This window comes from Procambarus clarkii, chromosome 64, assembly GCF_040958095.1.
Source record: "Procambarus clarkii isolate CNS0578487 chromosome 64, FALCON_Pclarkii_2.0, whole genome shotgun sequence".
Lineage (NCBI taxonomy): Eukaryota > Metazoa > Arthropoda > Malacostraca > Decapoda > Cambaridae > Procambarus > Procambarus clarkii.
In genome coordinates this window covers 16688497-16714035 of record NC_091213.1, presented here as the reverse complement: position 1 = coordinate 16714035, position 25539 = coordinate 16688497, and the positions used below count along the sequence as shown (strand labels likewise).

The following is a 25539-nucleotide window of genomic DNA, read 5'->3' as shown; positions in this document are numbered from 1 at the left end:
ACTTCTGTTATGCCGTTATTTATTATTTACGTTCTTTATATGTCCTTCCTTACAGTCTGACTGTTAGTCAGGGTGTGTTTCCTCACGCTACAATATTTACTGTAATTTTACCTTTCCTTTCGCCCCTAGCTTTAATTTTCATGGATTTGTATTTTCATAAGTTCCTTAATTTATTAATGAATTTAATGGTGGCAAGCTGCATGTTTCTTTTGCAGGCTTTTCATTCAGGTCTGTTTTAACTTTTGCTTATTGCCTATAAGTTATTAGGTAAAGTCAGCTAGGTTAGGCTAGCTGCCGAGTCACAGGCCTCTGGCCACCAGCTTTAAGTTTAATGGACTAGTTTTTCCATAAGTTTCCTTAACTTATTAACGAATTTATTGCAGTGTCAAGCTCCCTGTTTCTTTTGCAGGCTGTACATTTAGTTTTATTTAACTTTAGCTTATTGCCTTTAAGTTATTAGGGAAAGTCAGCTAGGTTAGGCTAGCTGCTGTGTCACAGGCCTCTGGCCCCTAGCTTTGTTTTCATGGACCTGTTTTCCCACAAGTTTCCTTAATTTACTACTGAAATTTATGCAGTGTTAAGCTGCATGTTTCTTTAGCTGGATTTAAATTTAGGTTTGTTTTAACTTCTGGTCATTGCCTTTAAGTTAGTAGGTAAAGTTAGCTAGGTTAGGCAAGCTGCTGTGTCACAGGCCTCTGGCCCCTAGCTTTGTTTTCGTGGACTTGTTTTCCCACAAGTTTCCTTAATTTACTACTGAAATTTATGCAGTGTTAAGCTGCATGTTTCTTTAGCTGGATTTAAATTTAGGTTTGTTTTAACTTCTGGTCATTGCCTTTAAGTTAGTAGGTAAAGTTAGCTAGGTTAGGCTAGCTGCAGTGTCACAGGCCTCTGGCCCCTAGCTTCGTTTTCTGGATTTGTTTCCATAAGTTTCCTCATTTTATTATTGAATTTTATGCAGTGTCAAGCTGCGTGTTTCTTTAGCTGGTTTTACATTTAGGTTGTTTTAACTTTTGGTCATTGCCTATAAGTTATTAGGTAAAGTCAGCTAGGTTATGCTAGCTGCTGTGTCTCAGGCCTCCGGCCTCTAGCTTTAAATTTTCTTGGACTTGTGTTTTCCATAAGTTTCCTTAATTTATTATTGAATTTAATGCAGTGTCAAGCTGCATGTTTTCTTTTGCAGGTTTTACACTTAGGTTTGTGTAACTTTGCTTGCCTATAAGTTATTAGGTAAAGTCGGCTAGGTTAGGCTAGCTGCAGTGTCTCAGGCCTCTGGCTCCTAGCTTTGTTTCATGGACTTGTTTTTCCATAACTTTCCTTTATTAATGAATTTTATGCAGTGTCAAGCTGCATGTTTTCTTTAGCTGGTTTTACATTTGTTTGTTTAACTTTTGCTATTGCCTTTAAGTTATTATGTAAAGTCAGCTAGGTTATGCTAGCTGCTGTGTTCACAGGCCTCCGGCCTCTAGCTTTAAGTTTTTATGGACTTGTTTTCCATAAGTTTCCTTAATTTATTAATGAATTTTATGCAGTGTCAAGCTGCTAGTTTCTTTGCTGGTTTTACATTCGTTTGTTTAACCTCTGCTTTGCCTTTAAGTTATTATGTAAAGTCAGCTAGGATGTGATAGTTGTCGGGATCGGGCCCTTGCCTCTTGCTTTAAGTTTCTTCTGGCCCTGCATTTATGTTTAGTTTCCTCAGCAAATGTCCTGCATTTTACATTGCCCTTGCTGCATGTTTTTACTTTACTGGTTTACAATTGTTTAACTTATGCTTCACCTTTAAGTAAAGTCAGCTAGGATGTCCTAGATGCTGTCTTCGGGCCTCATGCCTCTCCCTTTAAGTTTATCTCGGACTCGTATTGATTAGTTCCATCAGCAATTTATTACTAATTATGCATTGCCTAAGTGCATGTCATTTTACTTACTGTTTTACCTTTATACTTGTTTCCTTGACTTTGTCAAAGTTATTAAGTACTGACGCTAGACAGTACCAGTTTCGTTTACCAGTACCAGTAAACGTTTTTACAGTCGTTTTGTCTGCCCGGTGTAGCCCAGAAGAATCTGCAGCCTCCCGGCTGCTGGCTTATCCAGACATGTGTGGCCTCCCAGGACGCTGGTTATCAGACGTATTGTCTGCTCGGTGTAGCCCGGAATATGCTGCGGCCTCCCAGGCCGCTGGTTATCAGACGTATTGTCTGCCCAACGTAGCCAGGAAGGTTGACAGCCGCTGCCGTCTTAGCTGACTGCGTTCAGGGGCTGCTCCCCAGCCGACGTCTTTCCTGCGATGAGTTAAGCCGACGTCTTTCCTGCGATGAGTTAAGCCGACGTCTTTCCTGCGATGAGTTAAGCCGACGTCCTTCCTGCGATGAGTTAAGCCGACGTCCTTCCTGCGATGAGTTAAGCCGACGTCCTTCCTGCGATGAGTTAAGCCGACGTCCTTCCTGCGATGAGTTAAGCCGACGTCCTTCCTGCGATGAGTTAAGCCGACGTCCTTCCTGCGATGAGTTAAGCCGACGTCCTTCCTGCGATGAGTTAAGCCGACGTCCTTCCTGCGATGAGTTAAGCCGACGTCCTTCCTGCGATGAGTTAAGCCGACGTCCTTCCTGCGATGAGTTAAGCCGACGATGTTCTACAGGTATTATATTTATATTGGTCATATAAATACACGGCCTTTCTGGCCGCGGGTTTATCCAGACGTGTTGTCTGCCGGTGTAGCCCGGAATCTACTGCGGCCCCCCAGGCCGCTGGTTTCTCCAGACGTTTTGTCTGCCCAATGTAGCCACGAAGGTTGTCATAGCCGCTGCCGTCTTCGCTGTCTGCGCTCGGGGGTTCATGTCCAGCCGACGTTCTTCCTGTGGTGAGTTAAGCTGGCGATGTTATTCAGGTATCTTATTTACATTGGCCATATAAATATGTGGTCTTTCAGGCCGCTGGTTTATCCAGACGTGTTGTCTGCCTGGTAGCCCGGAAGTCACAGTGGCCCCCCCCCCCCCCAGGCCGCTGGTTTATCCAGACGTTTCATCTGCCGGTGTAGCCCGGAACGTTTCCACAGCCACCGACTGTGGAAACTTACAAGTGTTAATCCCGTTTCTCTAACGAATTATAGTCCAGCTTTATTTTGAGCATACTTTGTTTTGCAATTTATAATTATTTATGTTATAATTGTATTAATTGTAATTATGTTATAATAGCACGGTTTGCCTAGTTTCCTCAGTAGTTACAGTACTTTCGTTTGGCTCTTGCAGTTATTCACGTCGCTTATTTGGTTATATTTATGTTATGCATCTCCTCCGTTCCCTTAATGTAATATGGCTATATATCCACGCCGATTGTATACCCTTATTTTGTACTTGCAGATACCACGTGCCATGCCTTGCCCTATTCATAATTATGTTCTACATCTCGGCGCTAACATGCCTCCTGTTTCAGGTTACCTCGGATTTTCTTTCCCAATCAGCCTCCTTAATTTACTCCGACAGTTGATGCGTTGCTCATGTCGCATGTTTAATTTTGCGTTGCTGTGTTCAGTATGTTTGTTCATTTTCCTTGCCTTACGTCATTACGTAAAGTCAGCCAGGATGTGCTATTTGCAGAGTTACTAATTAAATTATTAAGTAAAGTCAGCCAGGATGTGCTATTTGCAGAGTTACTAAGTAAATTATTAAGTAAAGTCAGCCAGGATGTGCTATTTGCAGAGTTACTAAGTAAATTATTAAGTCAGCCAGGATGTGCTATTTGCAGAGTTACTAATTACTAATTACTAGTCTTTTGCTGGGCTACCTTTATGCTTCTCCCCTTCCTGTCTAGGTATGTTTAGGTATGGCTAGCGGTGCGCGAGCCGCGGCTTATCGGTTCCTCCTACGTCTGCGTGTCTGTTAATTTTGTTATTGTTGGACTCGCAATTTGATTTGTATTTATTACGGAAAAATTTTTCTCCCGCAATTTACTCTTTGTTTAAGTTTCACGTTCAATTTGTTATTAAGGGACTATCAATTAGGATTTGTATTAATCTATTGCTTTGCCTCTGTGCCTTTAAGTTATTTTCAGCTAAGGTACGCTAGTTGCAGTGCATTCGGGTGGCCCCCCCCCCCACAATTTTTTTTCTCCTCCGGTTATTTCGTCCTATTACACTCGTTTCCCTCATTATATATTCTATTCTGAATTTTGTGCATTATATCTGACCACCCATTCTTCATCGTATCGACAGTACATTAAGTTACATTTGGATGCTACCGAGAAGTTTAGCATGGCCTCGCGCACGGTGTCATGCAAAAAACTGGCCATTCGGCCTTCCTTTCGGCAAGCTCAAGCCAGTCAGTTAGCATGACGTCGGCCAGCTTGTGGTTGGCCAGCGCAGCCAGCATGCTGTTGGCCATAGGTCGCTAACGTTCTTTGGCCATCCGGCCTTCTGGGCTATTTTACTCTTCTTGTTCCTTCGCCATTGTTGTTTCCTACTACGTAATAGTATTCTATTTAATTTTACCTCATCTATTCATTAGGTTAGGGGCCCCTTACCTCCAACCGCTATTCCTTCCCTGCGCTCTGCCTGCTTGGTGCTCAATGCCGGTTTCTTCTGTTCCCTTTATTCGCAGCCACGACAAGCCGGAACCCCCCCCCCCCCTTCACACCCTACTGCGGCGAGGAAGAGAACGCGAGCCGGATATTCCTCTGATCTCCATCAACGCACGCAGCGGTGCCGGGATGCAGCCGCCCAGGGCCTACGTTAATACTATTATCTTCTCTTTATTTGCTGGGCTATATGGCAGTATTAATATTACTCCGTACCGTTACTGTCATTCCAGTATTATTTTATTAAAATATAAATTGTTATTATGGTTTGGCGTTGCTTTCTTATTTTCTTCCATTCTGCGGCACTTGCCGTCATCTGTTATTTACGATATTACATTGTATTCTTCATTGTACGATTATTTACGACATTGTATTCTTATTATTATCCTTATTACAGTTACTGAATGGCAGCTCCCTGCCGTCGATTTCACTGCTCCTGTTCTAAAGATGTTGCCGAAGTTCACGGCGTACTAGCTGCGGCTCGCAGACGCTCATTGACAACACAAGACTACACTCAGCGGCCACTCAAGGCAGACTCCTTGGCTTCTATCCAGCCCAATCACCCGTCTGGAGGCAGAGATGGGATAGAGACCAAGGGTAATGTTCCCCGCTCACATTCTACATCCGATTAGGACACAAGCATGTTATAAATTTGGCTTTAAGAATTGGTTCTTATTCCATTTTATTGTTTATGTATATGTTGCTTAGTTGTTATACCCTTTCTTGGTATATGTATTGTTTATATTCAAGATTTATAGTGTTTCGTCTTACCCTGTTATAGTTGCTTTGTGCCTCCTTGCTGTTCTCCGGTTTTCTCCCACCTTTGCTCTTAGCAAAGGTACTTCCCCCTTCCGTTTGCTGGAAGATTCTTAGATTTGTTAGCCCCCCTTCATTGCTACAGTATAATTATTCGGATGCTCTTTATTCATCCAGGATTGTTAATTAAGGTTTCTCTTAATTCCTGCTGCCGGGCTCCCTCCCCCGTTTTTCGTCTCCGTATTGATTCAGCTAGGGTTTCCCTCTCGTCTGTGCTCTTGCCTGTCACGATAACACTGCACGCCGCTTCTGCCCACCCTTACTGCCTTATATCTTTCAGCCCGGGGGAGGTGAGCTACGCGACAAAAAATCGACGCACGCTCCGACTGGACCAGGTATCGCTTACATGGTCAGGAATCAACACTCTTCGGATCCTACAAGCACAGATCCTACAAGCACTCCTGTCACCAGGCGAGATTTCTCCAGGATCCTACGCGCTGCCCTCTCGGCGCTAGGCTTGACTTCAGATGACTACGCTCCGCACCCAGCTGTCTCGGGACGGGCTCGCCACATCAGAAATAATGGCAAACGGCAGGCGGAAGAGTAGTGCTCACATCCTACGTCAGACGGGACGTTGTTGCTCTGCTACATTGAGTGCCTCACGCGGCCAGCTGGCACTCGCCCTTCGGGGGGGTGTCCGGCCGCTGGCCTGCGGTGGGGGTGCAGCGCCGGTCCCCAAGTGTCCCGCTGTCCGCAGCTAATACTTTGCCCAGTCTAGGTGCTAGTAAGCCCTACTTGTAGTCACACCCCCTTCTCCTTATCCATTAGGTCTTTTACGGCCTCTTGGCCGGGTACATTACGTGTTATGTGGTCTCTCACTTATTAGTTATTCTTTGTGTCCTGCCTGTTATATCCTAGTGTTATATAATTACTACACATTTGCACTCGGCCTTAATTCTAGTACCAGTTAACCTTTAGGTTTCTGCAGAATTAGTTTCCATGTCACTATAGGCTAAGGTCTCATACTTACTACGGGTGTACCTTTTAAGTTAAATCTAGTCCTTGGAATTGTTACTGTTAATTCTTACTTTATATATTTACTTTATATATTTACTTTATATATTTTAATATAAACGTTATATATTCCTTAAATTATATTTGAAACTTTGTATATTTACATGTTCAATATTAAGTTTTATATAATATCAACTTTGTTAAGTCTATAATATAAACCGTGTTTAATATAAACTTTATATAATTACTTACTTTATGTGAACTTTATATATTTACATGTTCTGCAGAATTTAATCTTCAATAAACTTTAACGCCCCATACTGCCAGTATCTTTCTCCCCCTGGTCAGAAAATGGTCACTGCTTGCAACACAAGCGGGGATGTTTCTGGCGGGGGAGAAAGAAACAATTGCGCAGCGCGTCCTGCGGCGTTGCGCGGGCAGTTTGGGGCCGTATAAATACGGGCGCACAACGGGGCTCCGCCTCACTCCGCCTGCCCTCGCCGCTGCCCTCGCAAAACCCCACCCTCCCCCCCTTTTGCAAGCGGCTGCTTTTGTACCCCCGTCATGCTTTGCACAGTTGTCCCGATTGTCTCCCCACTGCATGTGGGAAGGGGGGTGCAGCGCCGGTCCCCAAGTGTCCCGCTGTCCGCAGCTAATACTTTGCCCAGTCTAGGTGCTAGTAAGCCCTACTTGTAGTCACACCCCCTTCTCCTTATCCATTAGGTCTTTTACGGCCTCTTGGCCGGGTACATTACGTGTTATGTGGTCTCTCACTTATTAGTTATTCTTTGTGTCCTGCCTGTTATATCCTAGTGTTATATAATTACTACACATTTGCACTCGGCCTTAATTCTAGTACCAGTTAACCTTTAGGTTTCTGCAGAATTAGTTTCCATGTCACTATAGGCTAAGGTCTCATACTTACTACGGGTGTACCTTTTAAGTTAAATCTAGTCCTTGGAATTGTTACTGTTAATTCTTACTTTATATATTTACTTTATATATTTACTTTATATATTTTAATATAAACGTTATATATTCCTTAAATTATATTTGAAACTTTGTATATTTACATGTTCAATATTAAGTTTTATATAATATCAACTTTGTTAAGTCTATAATATAAACCGTGTTTAATATAAACTTTATATAATTACTTACTTTATGTGAACTTTATATATTTACATGTTCTGCAGAATTTAATCTTCAATAAACTTTAACGCCCCATACTGCCAGTATCTTTCTCCCCCTGGTCAGAAATTCGAGCAGCACATCATTATGAATGAAGTACTTACACATTTCATGGACACTATTGATGTTGTTATCTTTAAATTCCGCGATTTTTCACATTCCATTATATAATGACGCAAAGTATGCGAATAGTTCTGCTGACAGAGTTTACATTTAGTCAAATCTACATCAGATGTTACAAACTTCCAGAGGTACTTGTAGCCGAGCCTAAACCTAGCAGTGGTAACATCTAGAAGTCTGCTAACATTATTGGATGACCCATAGACGAGCGATTCATCAAAGTTTATACAATATTGTGAAATTGACAGTCAGTGTAGTAACATAAATTGGTAAATCATAAATATTGTAAGTTAAGAATCTGATGCATGTGTGTGTGTTGGGAGGGGCGGGGGTTATACCCTTGGTAAGCGAGAGTGGAAAGTAACCTTAGACGTACTGCGGTCAATGTGTGGGGGGGGGGGGGGGGGGGAGTTGGAGGGTGGGTGGGAGAGTCAAATCCACCCTCCAACATCTGGACATAGTACCACCAGCCTCCACAACACTCCATCAGCCTCCAGCTGATGCTTGTAGATGCCTCATCTAACCTCACCTATGTCACACATTAACCTACAGTTCCTGTGATATTTAAACTCCTCATCACAGTGGCGTCTCACCAATATAAACTGTATTGGATTTTGTCCCGAAATAGCTATATGCTGACTGGACGTGTATGTATGTATGTATGTATGTATGTATGTATGTATGTATGTATGTATGTATGTATGGATGGATGGATAGATGGATGGATGTATGTATGTATGTATGCATGTATGTACGTATGTATGTATGTATGTATGTATGTATGTATGTATGTATGTATGTATGTATGGATGGATGGATGTATGTATGTACGCATGTATGTATGTATGTATGTATGTATGTATGTATGTATGTATGTATGTATGTATGTACGCATGTATGTATGTATGTATGTATGTATGTATGCATGCATGCATGTATGTATGTATGTATGTATGTATGTATGCATGTATGAATGGATAGATGGATGGATGTATGTATGTACGCATGTATGTATGTATGTATGTATGTATGTATGTATGTATGTATGTATGTATGTATGTATGGATGGATGGATGTATGTATGTACGCATGTATGTATGTATGTATGTATGTATGTATGTATGTATGTATGTATGTATGTATGTATGTATGTATGTATGTATGTATGTACGCATGTATGTATGTATGTATGTATGTATGTATGTATGTATGTATGTATGTATGTATGCATGCATGTATGTATGTATGTATGTATGTATGTATGCATGTATGAATGGATAGATGGATGGATGTATGTATGTACGCATGCATGTATGTATGTATGTATGTATGTATGTATGTATGTATGTATGTATGTATGTATGTATGTATGCATGTATGTATGTATGTATGTATGGATAGATGGATGGATGTATGTATGTACGCGTGCATGTATGTATGTATGTATGTATGTAATGTATGTATGTATGTATTTATATACGCATGTATATACGCATGTATTTATATACGCATGTATGTATGTATGTATGTATGTATGTATGTATTCCCAATCACGTTAAAGACTCCCCCTCTATCATCCAGTTTAAGAGAAATCAACTATGTACTAAATAATCGACTCCTTGTAACTTTAATTATGCTGACCTTCCTATCTGTATTCAGACTGAGCCTACCATCATTATAGGTGATTATAACACTAGGCATAGGAATATTGGTAATTCGCAGTTCAGTAATCGTAACGGCAACCAACTATTGTCACTATTAGGTAGCCACGATGATGCACAGATTGTGGGTGACCTTGAACCGACGCATATCTACGGAGGTATTCATGATCTATGTCTCGGTTTCAACGTCTCCCACACCGTGTGCGCCTCGTCAATAGTGCCAGTTATGGCGTCTGATCATCTGGCCATATTAGCCACTGTAAGCATTGGCAGCTCTATCCTCCCTGGTGGAGTGTTCAAGCGGAAGAGGCTGGCTGTGCCCATCGATCAACGAGACAATCTTGTTGCTCATGTGTCAGAATGGTGCAGTCATCTGAGCCTTCATCAGTTGAAGATTTTAACAATGAGCTCACAGGTACTATCAACCAGTTTATAGAATCACTTGATCCATCGTCCAGGCCACGTAACCCAAATTACACTGGTCATAGCACTTATGTTTATTATAATGATTCTAAATTGCAGACACTAAAACGCACTGCCAGAATAATTGGACTAGCTTGTAGAAGGACCCGCACTGCTGAAATGCTTCGGCTCTTTCAAGCGGCTCTGGCTAAGGCCAGGGAACGTATGGTGGAACTGAGGCAGACAGACTGGGAAACTTTTGTCCGTGGTCTCAATTCTCACACGCCACTAAGTCGGGCATGGAAGGATATCGACAAGATCAAAGGGAAAAATGCTGCAGAGATCTCGTACCCTAATCCTCTGCACAGAGCAAATGAGCTTGTTGATGCTTGGGCCACGACTTCCAGCTTTGACAGTCTTCCTCTACCCTCAAAGAATGAATTAAATAATAGATATACTGATAGGGCAAGGCTCCTTGACTTCATGCGTCATCAAGAGGATGACTGTGACATGCTTTTTACTGAATACAAACTAGATTCTGCTCTACATAAAGGCAAAGCTACATCACCCGGGGAGGATGGAGTTACTGACGGCATACTGCATATGCTTCTGCTAGTTCCAGGGAATACCTTTCTTCAATTGTATAATATGAGCTATGTAACTGGGGAGCTTCCTAAGTCATGGACCAACAGTGTTATTATTCCCATTCCTAAACCTCACCAGCCGAGTGCTTTTCGCCCAATCTCCCTCACTAGTTGTCTCTATAAGTGTCTTGAGAGGATGGTTCTCAACCGTCTCCTTTACAAAATTATTAATATGTTGTCTCCCCAGATATATGGCTTTATGCATGGAAAGAGTGTACATCACTGTATTACCACATTCCTCACCCTGCATACTGATAGGTCATACACCACTTTCCTAGATCTTAAGTCAGCCTTTGACATTGCTAACCCACACGTCATTCTGAGAGAACTTGCTAAAATAAATGTTGGAGGATGGCTTCTACGGTGGATAAGAGGCTATCTATCCAACAGGAAGTCATCTGTACTGTTCCATGGGCATAGGAGTGTAACGAGATTTTTTGAACTTGGCATCCCACAGGGAGGTGTCCTCAGTCCTACTCTGTTCAATGTGTTAATCAGTGCACTTTTAAACTTTGTAACTAGAAGGTCCAGCGAACACATCATTAGCTATGTGGATGATATACTGATCCACACCAATGGGTATACCAACACCCAAAATGTTCTGAACTCTGTATTGTCCACATGTCAGGAACTATGCTTAGTCATCTCAGTAGAGAAAACAAAGATCCTGAACCGACACCCACCCAGACGGGGTGGGGCCGATCGCAAAATGCAGTTGGATGATGGCTCTCTGCTCGACTAGTTACCAGATACAAATACCTTGGTCTTGAGGTTCTACTGTACCGCAATGTTTAGCCAGACTGGGTCGCCAATGTAGAGAGAGGCTCCGTGCTCTCAAGGCTGTGGCAGGCTGTGGCAGGCAAACACAACTGTACTGTACAGTGTTATATATTTATTTCAATTTGAACAATTTTTAACATTAAAGGATACCTGGTTGATGGGGTTCTGGGAGTTCTTCTACTCCCCAAGCCCGGCCCGAGGCCAGGCTTGACTTGTGAGAGTTTGGTCCACTAGGCTGTTGCTTGGAGCGGCCCGCAGGCCCACATACCCACCACAGCCCGGTTGGTCCGGCACTCCTTGGAGGAATAAATCTAGTTTCCTCTTGAAAATGTCCCCGGTTGTTCCGGCAATATTTCTTATGCTTTCTGGGAGGACGTTGAACAACCGCGGACCTCTGATGTTTATACAGTGTTCTCTGATTGTGCCTATGGCACCTCTGCTCTTCACTGGTTCTATTCTACATTTTCTTCCATATCGTTCACTCCAGTACGTTGTTATTTTACTGTGTAGATTTGGTACTTGGCCCTCCAGTATCTTCCAGGTGTATATTATTTGATATCTCTCTCGTCTTCTTTCTAGTGAGTACATTTGGAGGGCTTTGAGACGATCCCAATAATTTAGGTGCTTTATTGCGTCTATGCGTGCCGTATATGTTCTCTGTATTCCCTCTATTTCAGCAATCTCTCCTGCTCTGAAGGGGGAAGTGAGTACTGAGCAGTACTCAAGACGGGACAACACAAGTGACTTGAAGAGTACAACCATTGTGATGGGATCCCTGGATTTGAAAGTTCTCGTAATCTATCCTATCATTTTTCTGGCTGTCGCAATATTTGCTTGGTTATGCTCCTTAAACGTTAGGTCGTCAGACATTATTATTCCCAAATCCATTACATGCTGTTTTAATACTATGGGTACATTTGATTGTGTTTTGTACTCTGTATTATGTTTAAGGTCCTCATTTTTACCGTACCTGAGTACCTGGAATTTATCACTGTTAAACATCATGTTATTTTCTGATGCCCAGTCGAAAACTTTATTAATATCAGCTTGAAGTTTTTCAATATCCTCAGCCGAGGTAATTTTCATACTGATTTTTGTGTCAAATCCTTTAATTAAATCCTTTAAAAAGGATAAATCCTTTAATTGGTTGAAATTGGTTTTAACATTCGAAATCTAATTTGTTGATGTTAAATAATATAATATGTTGATGTTGATAATATAAGGTTCAAATTTATTAAGATACATACTTTAAAAACTATTTCTATTTGATACCAACAGTATCACGTTAAGAGAAGCGTCTCGCCTTGCTAACCCAAGTATAAAATATATAAAGAAACGGTGCAACTGTACTGGTATCTGCAGTACAAATTTATGTCCCTATTTAAAAAAAAAAATAAACTGAACCAATCACTGCCACTCCTCACACCAATGCAACAATAAGGAGAGTGATAACAGTGCTTCACATTCGATAATGTTAAATTATTTAACAAATGACGAGATAATGAACATTGGAACAAATGTACAGCTCTCTGACCTTCATATAAAATCTGCATGTGACCTCATCAAACAAACTGTGCCAAGCCTAGAAGGCCTTCATGTCCCAGCGTGGTAGCGGGACCTCTCCTGGCCAGTTACAATTGGTGAATTTATTCAAATTATCCAAGTTGATGGTTGTCACTGGGCCACCGTTTCCAACATTGGAGTAACTGGACAAATTAACATATACGACACCAGGCATAAATTACCATCCAAATCTACTGAAGTTATCTTGTATGCTCTTGCTAATTGCCAGGATGATAAGCTGATATGCAATATAATGAATGTCAGCAGACACAAGGACTCATGTATGAGTGGGGTATATGCTGTGGCGTTTGCTGCATCACTTGCAAGTGGTGTAGATCCGGTGAACCTCGTATGATATGCAGAATGAGACAACATCTTCAAGAGAACTTTAAAGGAAAGTGTCTCATCTCATTCCCTGCAGCTCAGACACTGAGAAGAAAACGAATCATCCGGTCATGCTCGATGGAAGTGTACTGCATTTGCAGAAAGCTAAATGATTTGAAGCTGATGGTATGCTGTGAACGTTGCAATATTTGGCACCATGGATCATGTGTAGGTGTTACAGAATGTAATGATGATTCGTGGATTTGTTTCTTGTGCGCTAGCAAGTTGTAAATTATAATTTAAAATACTTAATTAATACATTATTATTATTATTATTATTATTATTATTATTATTATTATTATTATTATTATTATAATTATTATTATAACCTTACCAAATGCTTTGCTGAATCAAATAATGTTATTACTTTCAATGTGTTACAATAGCATAATTAAGTGCTGCAACTATCAGGTCTTTTATATAGTCAGTATTTGTTATATTCTGTACTCTTTTAATGTTATTTAAATTTCAAATAGAAATAGTTTTTAAAGTATGTATCTTAATAAATTTGAACCTTATATTATTTAACATCAACAAATTAGATTTCGAATATTAAGACCAATTTCAACCAATTAAAGGATTTATTCTTTAATGTTAAAAATTGTTCAAACTGAAATAAATATATAACACTGTACGGTACAGTTGTGTTTAATTATGTTTTGCGATTCCTTTGGAAAAGGTATTTGTGCACCAAGTACTACTAGGTCATTATGAGATATGCTGAATGTTGTCAATATACCATCTGAATACGCTTCACTTTGCGTTAATCATTGAACGTCCTAATGATTAAGGTCCCCAAAAGGACTTAATCAGACCTCAGTGTATATTTTTACTCTCCCTCTCTCTCTCTCTCTCTCTCTCTCTCTCTCTCTCTCTCTCTCTCTCTCTCTCTCTCAGAGCATCCCTTTATGTGTTGTATGTGGGTGCTGAAGTTCAGTCTCTTGTCTATGTACCCAAGCAAACCCAAGCAAACTACTGTGGAAATGTGCAGGACAAACATATCAATTGTGACACTAGCTCTCCACATATAGCAATTGCTTAATTTAGAAACTGTACTTGTGGTCGATCTCGAACACATGTTGTTGATGTGACGATGTGTTATGAATTTTGTGGCTAGCTCCTCAAGATTGTAACTTGCTTAGATAAATAAATTGTGTGTTCAGTCCCTGAACCCATTATGTGATAAATTAACTAAACTAAAAACTATAGTATGGCGACGAAACCTGAACTGCATAATGTAAATAGGGATTAACCAGAAAAAGATATAGGTGAAGAATAACACCAGGTAACTGTAAAGCTGCCGCCCAGTTGGGTGGGTGTGGAGCACATGACTGTAAAGCTGCCGCCCAGTTGGGTGGGTGTGCAGCAAGACTAGTAACTGTGTGACTCACCATAAATGTAAAGTGCCTTGTATAGTGACTGTTGTGAGCCTCTTGTTGAATCACTTGTGACACAAAAAATTACTGATGTGTGTATTTGTGTGGGTGATTAAATATGTATGTGTATTTATATATGTATACGTATGTATATGTACATGTATGCATAAGTATGTGTACATTAATAATTTTGTAACTAGCGTCAAAAGATTGTTATTTGCTTAGCTAAACGAACTAGAGGGTTCAGTTCCTGAACCGATTATGTGCCTCTGTAATCCTTTGCACCACCGCCCACAGGATGGGTATTATGGGGTGCATAATAAAGAAAGAAAATGAATGGACCGAACCCCACAATTCATTTAGCTAAGCAAGATACAATCTTAATGAGCTAGTTACAAAATTCACTATAAGTCGTCAAATCATAAATGGGTTCGAGATCGACCACAAGTAGTGCATTATATAATTTATCAGTATTGTGCAGCCTGTGATCCCCGCCTGGCTGGATACTGATACCTAGGTAATTTTCATGTGTCCGGACACCGGCGATAAGGTGGTATTATTTATTTAACTTAAGAGATATATATTTTTAAATGTTGTCACATTAACGACTACATCTTCCTTTCTTCTGACATATAGATTTTTAAGATTAATTAAAATATATGGAAACTAATTATACAATTTATTGGCTGGTGTGCAGGGCTTCACACTCTCAGAGCAAGCCATCAAGTAACTATCAAAACGCATATATCTTCGTTTTCACTTCAGTTATATTTATGACAAAGGATTTTAAATGTATCCTATATTTCTACCTTTCTGATGACATAAATACTTTCGTTAATTACAATATCTAGATCAAACTAATATTGATTTTCAAAAGGTTGTATATTTTCCATCAATGGAGAGCATCAGCCAAGAAGCCTTCTTTAAAATATGAATATCTTTCCTCACCTAATAAGACCTAATCTCTGAATAAAACGCAAAAAAAAAACTTGATTGTAACCTATCCACCGCTGCCCATTGGATGGGGGAGAGGGGGTTATGTGTAGGATAAACATATCAATTGTGACACTAGCCCTCCATATATGTCAGTTGCTTAAATTATAAACTGTACTTGTGGTCGGTCTCGAGCCCATTGTTGATGTGACAATGTGTATTGACTTTTGTAACTAGCTTATCAAGATTATAACTTGCTTGGCTATATGAATTGTGGGGCTCATTCCCTGAGCCCATTATGTGCCTCTGTAACACTCCACTATCGTCCATAGGATGGGTATGGAGTGCATAATAAATGAACTAAACTAAGCTCTGCCTTTTTGATAACATATATAATTATTAGCTTTATTTGTGAATCTCAATTAATTAAACAATATATCACAGAGCCTGTAGGGTTCGGTGAGATGAGCGAAGAGACATGGGAGATTTTACATAAGTACAGTACATGGTAGTTTAAGTAGCGAACGCATGTCAACGAATAACGAGTATATATAACAAAACCATTGTCCTATGAAGTTGATTTAACTTCCAAACATATATTTTTTAATTAATGTTAAATGTTTTCTGGCTAGTTATGTTAGATTTTATTAAAAATACGTATTCTACTTGTTAACATTATAATTTAAATTTGTGATAATTTGAGCAGAGAAGTACGACAACTGGATATGCCAACAAACACTTTCCAAACAACGATATATCTTGGATAAGTCGCTCCACAACATTGCTGCTTGGACCATCGACTTCCTTTGATGCTACTTATTTCATAATGAAATTATATTAGTTTGGAGTAAATATATGTTTTCTCATGTTCTGCATTCAGCACCAACATTATAGTGAGTAAATATACCATATTACTTCATTACTTAAATAATGCTAGGAGGGTTTGAGTAGCTTTGGGTATTTAGTGCACAGAATCTCCAATAGATGGGGCGAGAGTCGCCCCATCTCTCTCACCCGAGAGAGAGTCGAAACTTAATTTAAAATTGATATATCTTTGTTCTCGAACATGATATATTTCATTTGGTGCAATTATAATAATGTTCATATATCGGTCTTTCCGGAGGCATATAAGATTTTAGGCTTTATTAGCGTATCTTTGTTAATTATACAATATATCGGCAAGTGCGTAGGCGTCTGCACTCCATGCCCGACAAGCTACTGAGCGCTACTATAAAAACATATGTATCTTCACTTGAGCTATAAATATGTCTATTGTAATGTATTTAAAATGAAGCTCTTATTTCTATCTTGCTTAAGACTTATAAAACATTTGTGTTTATTAACGAATTTACGTGAAATAAACATTGATCTGAGAGAGAGTTGCTCTGTCGTTCAGTCTGTACGGGGTGGGAGCTCCGTAATTTTTAAAATACAATAATCTTCATTAGAAATTTAAATATGTCTATAGCAAAATGTTTAAAGTGAAGCTTATATGTCTGTCTTTCTTGAGACATATAAAACATATATGTTTACTAACGAATTCACGTGAAATAAACATTGTTCTGAGAGAGAGTTGCTCGGTCGATCGATCTGTCCTGGGTCGGAGCTCGGCTATTATAAAAGTACACGTATCTTCGGTTTAAATTTAAATATGCCCATGGTAAGGTATTTAGAATGAAGCTTATATTTCTATCTTTCTTGTGACATATAAAACTTTTACGTTTATTAAGGAATCTGCGTGAAATAGGCATGGTTCTGAGATGAATGCTGCGGTTTTCGAGCTCGACGCGCGGCAATGGACGCCATATACACATCCAGTGGGTGTTATTGGACCCCATACCCATTTTATGGGTGGTTGGAGCCCCATACCCATTCTATGGGTGGTTGGAGCCCCATACTCATCCTGTGGGTTGTAGTGGACGCCATACTCATCCTGTGGGTGGATGTGATCCCCATACTCATCCTCTGGGTGGATGTGACCCTCATACCCATCCTGTGGGTGGTATTGCACCCCTTACTCACCTAACAGGTGGTAGTGGACAATATACCGATCCTGTAGTTGGTATAGTAGACACAATACCATCCTGTTTAGAGTAGTTTACCCCATAGATATTCCAATGAACCATCGTTTTCTGTTAGCGTTCCTACAAAACATCCTTTAAAGATTTGTAAAGCACCAACTATGGTATATAATATTGATTGGTGAAGGACTGTTATTCTATGTAATAATTTTTAGTGCTTATTATAATTTACTAAGAACAACTAATATTTCTCAAAACAAAACTACGAACCTTCAATAGGAAGTAGCTGATCTATAATATTCTAAGAGCATGGACAATAGTAGGTAAATTTCACAACCCATGTGGGACCTGAAAAGTACAATTTTCCTTATAATTGAACCAATCACGACTATTCTGCTATCTAGGTTGACGGACGGGTACTGTGAGACGCAAGTTGGTACGTGAGGAAGAGTTTGGGCCTTGGAAAAAAAAGTAACTGGGAATATATCACATATTTACTAATTCATATTCAACATATTGACTTTAAGCATTAAGTCATATATGTGCTGTCTTGTGTGAGAACGGGTTGTTTTTTTAACAGCATCGCGACGTAAGAGCGAAAAGGGTAAGGAAAAGGGGGTGAAATACACCCCCAGGACCGACGGGACCGACGAACCCAAAGGAACACAGAACCGAACCCAGGGAGGGGTATACCCGAAAACAACAGGAACACAGAGGGAAGGAACAACCCCACTGAGGAACTGCCAGCCCCACACCAAAGGTACAAAGACCCAAGAGGGGCAAACGGGGCCGAGACCCCCCAGGCAACCCCTCCCTAACCCCGGGAACCTCGACGGCATGACCCAGGGCCGAGCCGCACCCCCAAAGCCTCAGCTTAACAAGGAAAAGCTGGGGCAGCCGTGCAAACACTAATGAAGGGAACCCACTGGTCAGACCCATACGGCACGGCTGGAGGAACCGACTTGAATGCCTCCGCTACCACCCCAGAAGAGGAAAACCCCCGAGACCGCCCGAGTTTCAACCCAACCAGACCCCGCCCCAACCCCGAAACCCGCCTATGGTTCAGAGCAGGAAGCAAGGGAGGAAGTGAGTAGAACAGAAGGGGAAGAACAAGAAGCAGAAGGAGCCAGAGTCGAAGCGACCCCCACCCCCAAGTCCAGACCCCAACCACCAAAACGGGGCAGCCTCGGGGCATCCAGGGCCGCAAACAACCAAGAGCGTTGCAGCAACCTACACCCAGCAAGCAACGCCGCAGCCACCTGCACTCGATTATCAAGACCAGTAGCCTGGGTGAAGGAGAGCGCGTACCGACAACAATCATCGGATGACTCCGGGTCACAAGAATAAGGACCCAACAGGCAGCATGGCAGAGGCACAACCGGTGAGTGTCACCCTGAGACAAGGGGACAGATCAACCGTCAAACTCGCAGGACGCGAGCGGGACTCCGAGGACACACCTAGAGGACCACGGAGCCCCCGTAGGGTTTCCAAGGGCCCTTAGCCTTTTGTACACGCTAAGGCAAGCCCAGGCAGGGTACAGCGAACCGGCGCCCAAATCTACCAACAAACTGCTAAAGCTGAACCCCGGGGACATGTCCACTCACGGGGGCCAAGCGAGGAGTACCGCCAACAGAAGAATTCAAAAGAAAATCACCGAGAACAGGAAAGGGGGACCATAGTAAAGGCAGACCCCCCCACCAGGCAAAAACAAAAGTAAAACCCCACAAGAGGACAACGTACCCAGGCGGAACAGAGCCAGCCGCTGTTAATGGTGAAAACTAGCTGTGCAGTACCCCGCGCCCCTACCAGTGACGAAAACTACCACCTACCCAGAGACAAACCAGGACAACAAAACCCCAGCCGACTCCAAGGGCGGCCCAGTACCGAGCAGTAAAGGACACAGCGGAGGTAGAACCCAAGGCAACTTGTGGAAGGTGGCCCCAAGCCCCAAGGGCAGTACTTACAGGGCACCTAGGGAAGATAGCCCTAGGCACATGCAGCCCGAGTACCGTGGAATCTTACTCTTGGCTCACACTCCACCGGTAGAGACAGTCCACACCACAAGGCACAGAACTGAAACAAAAACCGGAGCCAGAGGCCCTCGACCAGCCAGTAATACCATCAGCCAAGAACTGCCAGTTGGATCGCCGGCATGGAGAGTCTGGGGCTCCCCCCTCCCCTCTCGGGGAGGGGGGGGGTTGAGCAGACGATGGCACGGCGACGTGATGAAGTCGTGCTAGTTTGATAATTTTGTTTGGGGAGTTCTGTCCACTCGTTCGGCTTTCGGTAGCAATAATTTCACCAGAACAGGGGTTTGCTTTGGGGCGCCTACCTTTCTGGGTGCCTGTCCCGGTCGATGGCAGACATAGAATGCTCCCAATCACAAGGGGGTTTCTATAGGCCATTGCTCCTCGTGCCTCTCTTAGGGGGCCAGGTTCTGGCTTGTGGTCCCCAGTAGGCAAGAACTCCTAGCACTTTGACTGATGCCAGAAAGTTATACATATCCATTCAGCCTGGATAGCTCCGGGGAGCCGACGGGGCTCCCCCCAGAAAACAATGTTAACTACTAGAGACAATCACCACATGCAGGATCCAAGTTATACCAGTCTCAGAACACAGTTGTCTTCACTCCTGTTTCAGACATCTAAGGAAGGATTAATTATCATCATACTTGGGTTACATAGTTTAGCGATAACAGAAACTTGATTATTTTGCAGCATTAAGTCTAATCTGATGGAACATTACTTACTAGCGACGTGGCATGGCGTATCATAGCATTGCATAAGGACGTGGAGAAGGCCAAGTGCCTAGACTATCCATCTGTGGAACAAAAAACACACACATTACACTTGTTCCAGGTTTGGGACAGTTGAGTCTACTGTAAGTAATTCAGAAATGAGAAATTCCCTAGTCAACATTATTATTATTATGTTAGAATATTCATCACTTTAATTAGATCAAAAGTTAATATGGTTGTGCACAAGCTCATCTTGAGTGTTAATGTGTCATACATCACTTCACCAGGAAAGTTAAGGTTTTGTTAATATATTTAAAGAAAATTATAAATACTTCTGGGACTCTAGTTTAACTCTAGAATTCAGAATCCTTTTGACTCTCTCACAGAGATCAAGTATAAAAATTTGTCCTTGTATAAAATTATCCACACATTTTACAAAAAAATTAATCATGTGATTGGACTGTTTATAATACAAACCAATAAACAAAAAAATACAACATAATAAACAAATTTAAACATTTACTTCCCGATAAACAAATTTCTGCACCTTAATCTGTACACTTTGGCAAATCCCAAACCTGAGGAAAGATCTAAACTTTACCTTCATCAACATTAAAGACACAAGGCTTGTGAATATAGTGGTCAGACCTGCTGAGCTTGAACCTTCAGGTTTCAGGATACCATTACAATTTCACCATTAACAGCAATGAGAACTAAAACGAGTTTGAGACTAACCAGAGACTGCTACGTAACCGCTATCCCAGCTGACAAACTTACTCAAATGTGCTTTAGTCAGTGATGCATCAATGTTGCTTGCTTAGGGAATGGCAGCTTGTTTCACCTGAAGGGGAGAAATGTTTTTTATGACATTTATGTTAAGGTCCATTACTTAATGTACCCTAAACTGCATTTCATCAGACAGCCTTGCAGCCAATTTGACACACCTCCTATAGTCCACAGCAGTGGGTTCCACCATTGCTGGCACTGCTGTGTAGCTACTACTGGATTAGTATAAGTGTTTAGTCATCATATAAACTGTATGTGAAAGTTACAAGAATTTTAAGCCAAATTGTTAAATATATTATAATACCTCATGTTGCTACAAATAAGGCACAAAATATGGATTATGGCATTCTTAAATTAATATTGCAAGAAAGGCCAAGAGAAAACCTAAATTGCTAGGCCATAAATGGTACATATTTACTAAATTTGACCCCAAGACTGCTTTTGTTATACCTGGGCAATTTAGGCCTACAACAGGTTAATGCTTACTCTGTTCCACTATTATTTCAACAGCACAAACAAGCTTTCCTGGCACAATATTTTGCAAGTTCAATCCACAGTGGCTCAAGATTCAAAAATTCGTGGAGGATTGTGCTTTTAAGCACATACTCGGCATATAGTACTCACCACTCACAAACATCTTCAATGCCACCATCTGGAAAAGCAAAGAGCGCTTGTCAAGTCACATTCTACAAATAAAAAATTACATAACTGGTGCAACATTCACCGTATGAATAATTGTTACTCATAAAGATCTTAGTAGAGGTGTCAATTTTTCATCAAATGAAGTAATTCACAAAATTTTAAAATTATTTCCAGATTCATTGAGCAGAAATCAACTATGCACAATTAAAGAAAACATTCAGTTTCAATATTATATGAAATGTCAACCACTAAAACTCTGCAAAAGTTTTCAACCATAAAATTACCTGATAGTTTTGGACCAACCACAATTTTAGCATTCCACAACTGATGCACACTTGAACTTTCTCAACCTAGCCACACGTTCTAAAAAACCAGCGTTGAATGTAATGAAACGCCATTTTCTGGGTGAGACCCGGAGGCTCCCCGGAGCTTTACCGGCTGATATGCTAATGTCAGACTTTGGCATCAGTCATGTGTATGGAGTTCTAGGGCCTACCGGGGACCACGAGCCAGAACCTGGCCCCCTCAGAGAGGCAAGGGGAGCAATGGCCTATAGAAACCCCCGTGTGGTTGGAAGCATTCTATGTCTGCCATCGACCGGGTCAAGCATCCAGAAGGTAAGCATTCCAAAACAAACCCCTATTCTGGTGAAAATTGCTACTTAAGCCGAACTAGTGGATAGAACTCTTTAACAGAAAACAAGGAAACTAGTATGACGTCATACGTCACCACGCCGCTGTCTGCGCAGCTCCCCCCTCCCCGGGAGGGGGAAGGGGGAGCCCCAGACCTCCCACGCCGGCTATCCACCCATCAGTTCTGAGGCTGGATGTCAAAACACACGAAAAACGCCAACCGGAGGGAGGGAGGGTTGCTGGGGAGCCTCCGGGTCTCACCCAGAAAATGGCGTTTCATTACATTCAACGCTGGTTTTCTGGGGGGAGCCCCGTCGGCTCCCCGGAGCTAACTACCCACAGAGGAAGGTCTAAAGGGACAAAACCGGGAGGCGGACACCACGCACCCCCCAAGGAGGCGAGACAACCGGCAGCAAACGCCAACCCAAGGCGCCACAGCCCCGAAAATCCCGGGAACAACACTAGAACCATGAGCAGCAAGGCCCCTGCACGAACACCAAAAATCCATGCCCGAAAGACTGTAAGGCCACGTCGCCCAGACGGCAGCGAGAGCAGCGAAGCCACGAACGCCACAGGCATGAGGGAAGAACACAGGCAGCTTAGCCGCAAGAACACGGCTGACCACCCGGGACACTATCACCCGCCAACCGGGAAGAACAGAACCGGATCAACGCAAAACGCGCTCCGGACCCAAACGCCGTGGCAAGCAAACAACAGCGGAGGGCCGCCACTGAACACAAAAACGACACACCCCCGGCCCGACCAACGAAGCACCAACAAACCCTGGACCCCTCCAGAATGCAGCAGCCCCACCCCACGCCAGAAAAGATGGAGACTGCTGCCATCAAACAACCAAAACGCTAAAAACGAAGGAGCAAGAAAACTCAGCGACTCGACCCCCAGAGGCAAAGGCCCAAAGGAAAGAGCCGACGAAAAAACACACCGGAACCAAAGGGGCACTACCAACCGAGGAGAAGACAGAGCACGCTGACCAGAGACCAGGATGGTGCAAGCGGCGCACGAACAGGCCGGAGGTGAAACGACGCACAAGACAGCTGACTAACGGTGCAGAAGCCACACCAAGACCGAAAGCAAGCTGAAGCGGCTCCGCCTGCGCCGCACGAAAAGAGGCGACAGTATGTGGCAAGACGACGGCCCCCAACCCCCACTAGAAAACCAAGCCGAAAGTAAACCACGCGAACAAGAGTAACCACCTAAGAAGGGACAGGAAAAGGAAGGACCGCCAAAATACCCCATACTGCCGTCAAGAGAAGCACGCAGGTGTGACACCTACCACGAAGCCACCCAACCACCAACCGGAGGCGAGACCACGAGGTAGAACATAAGCAGCCCCGACAAGGCCCCCCCCCCCCCCGAGCCCAGGAAAAGGCGGAGCCGCGAGAAGATCTCAGGCGTGACCACCGAAACCCAGGCGGCACAAGGAGATGGAACGTCTGCCGAACAGAAAAACTCCCCAAAGCATGCAAACCCGCCAGGAGTTCAGAAACGACGGGTCCGACGCGAGACATCGCAAGACCCCCCCCCCCCAAAAAAAAAAAAAAACCGGCAGGGCAAGCTAGGAAAACCAAAGAAGGCGGAAGGGTCGCCGCCAGAACAGGACCCGAACCAAGGGGCACGAACAACTGCAATAGACCGAGACAAAGAAGCACATCACAGGACACAGGCTGACCAACGCCTAAGAACACACAAAGGGCAAGAGCTACGAGGAGAGGTTAGAAGCATTAAATATGCCAAAACTAGAAGACAGAAGAAAAAGAGGTGATATGATCACTACATACAAAATAGTAACAGGAATTGATAAAATCGACAGGGAAGACTTCCTGAGACCTGGAATTTCAAGAACAAGAGGTCATAGATTTAAACTAGCTAAACACAGATGCCGAAGAAATATAAGAAAATTCACCTTCGCAAATAGAGTGGTAGACGGTTGGAACAAGTTAAGTGAGAAGGTGGTGGAGGCCAAGACCGTCAGTAGTTTCAAAGCGTTATATGACAAAGAGTGCTGGGAAGACGGGACACCACGAGCGTAGCTCTCATCCTGTAACTACACTTAGGTAATTACACTTAGGTAATTACAGAACATCCCTGCTGCAGAGGAGGCAGGAAGAGAGAGCAGAAGCACAAAAAAACCCAGGAGAACAACCAGGGGTGGACAATCAGGCAGGGACAAAAACCCCACGCAATCCCCAGGCACAAAACGGCAGCAAAGTGCCACTCCACAACCGGACACAGGAACAAGGACACGCCACCGTGAAACACGGTACCAATGCACACGTGCAGCAGCCGCAAAAGGCACCACTGCAACATGCAACATGTAAATAGCAACTCCCCTCTGCAAAGGTTGAGAACGGAGCAGGCCGACCCCAGACAGGGCCAACGGAGACACGACAAAACCCTGCAGGCCCAGAAACCTGCACCAGGCGACCGACGGCGGAGAAACCCCGCTTGATACCCGCTGGATGAGGTACTGGGAGCTCTTTTACACCTGATAGTAAAAGATCCCCGGTAGGCCCTAGAACTCTGTGGTGTTTGTGTGTTTCTGAGGAAGTCTTGGCTGTAGGGTTGATGTAAAGTCATGACTTTACATCAACCCTACAACCAAGACTTCCTCAGTAACACACAAACACCACATTGGCGACGAGGATGAACTGTGAACGCAGGTATTTGTTCAGTTTCAAACAGAAGGGAGAAGCATGCTGCCTGGAGGAGGAAGAGAAGCTGTGAGCGCCATACCCGATGCTGTATGCTAACCGATGCTGTGTGCTAACCTATGCTGTGTGCTACCCAAGCTGTGTGCTACCCAAGCTGTGTGCTACCCAAGCTGTGCTGAAGAAACTGTGTACTGAGGAATCTGCCGACGTTGTGTACGAAACGACGCTTTGATGTGTACAAAACCTGATGTTTTGGTTACGAAACGACGCTTCGTGCTACAAAATTCATCACATTGAACTGACTGCTGTACCAACTGCTGCACCAACTGCTGTACCAACTGCTGTACCAACTGCTGTACCAACTGCTGTACCAACTGCTGTACCAACTGCTGCTGTGCCAACTGCTGTGCTGCTGCTGTGAGTAGGAACAACACATGTACACAAGGGCTAGGTAAGAAGTTAGTTGCTGCTATATTGTGCTATATAATAATATTGTTATTGTGAACTTTTGCATTAAAATGCTTGTGTGCTTTGCAAAATTAAAGTAATTACAGTGAATTCTTGACTAACATATACAGTGCAGTAAGTGTTTAATATTCTGAGGAACATTTAAGTGATAAGTTACATTTATTCAGTAAAAATGGCAAATATACCTCAG

General features: G+C 42.7%; 1 long non-coding RNA gene across 2 annotated transcripts in view; it reads right to left on the bottom strand.

Annotated features, from left to right (window-relative positions):
• Nucleotides 1-25539, bottom strand: part of LOC138354741 (uncharacterized) — a 134296-nt gene that overhangs the window by 72523 nt on the left and 36234 nt on the right. For both annotated transcript variants that reach the window (XR_011223679.1, XR_011223678.1), the window contains exons 2-4: nt 21560-21587; nt 20927-20990; nt 20162-20232 (exon numbers count right to left, since the gene is read on the bottom strand). This is a non-coding gene — a long non-coding RNA (uncharacterized lncRNA). The remainder of the gene's footprint in view (nt 1-20161; nt 20233-20926; nt 20991-21559; nt 21588-25539) is intronic.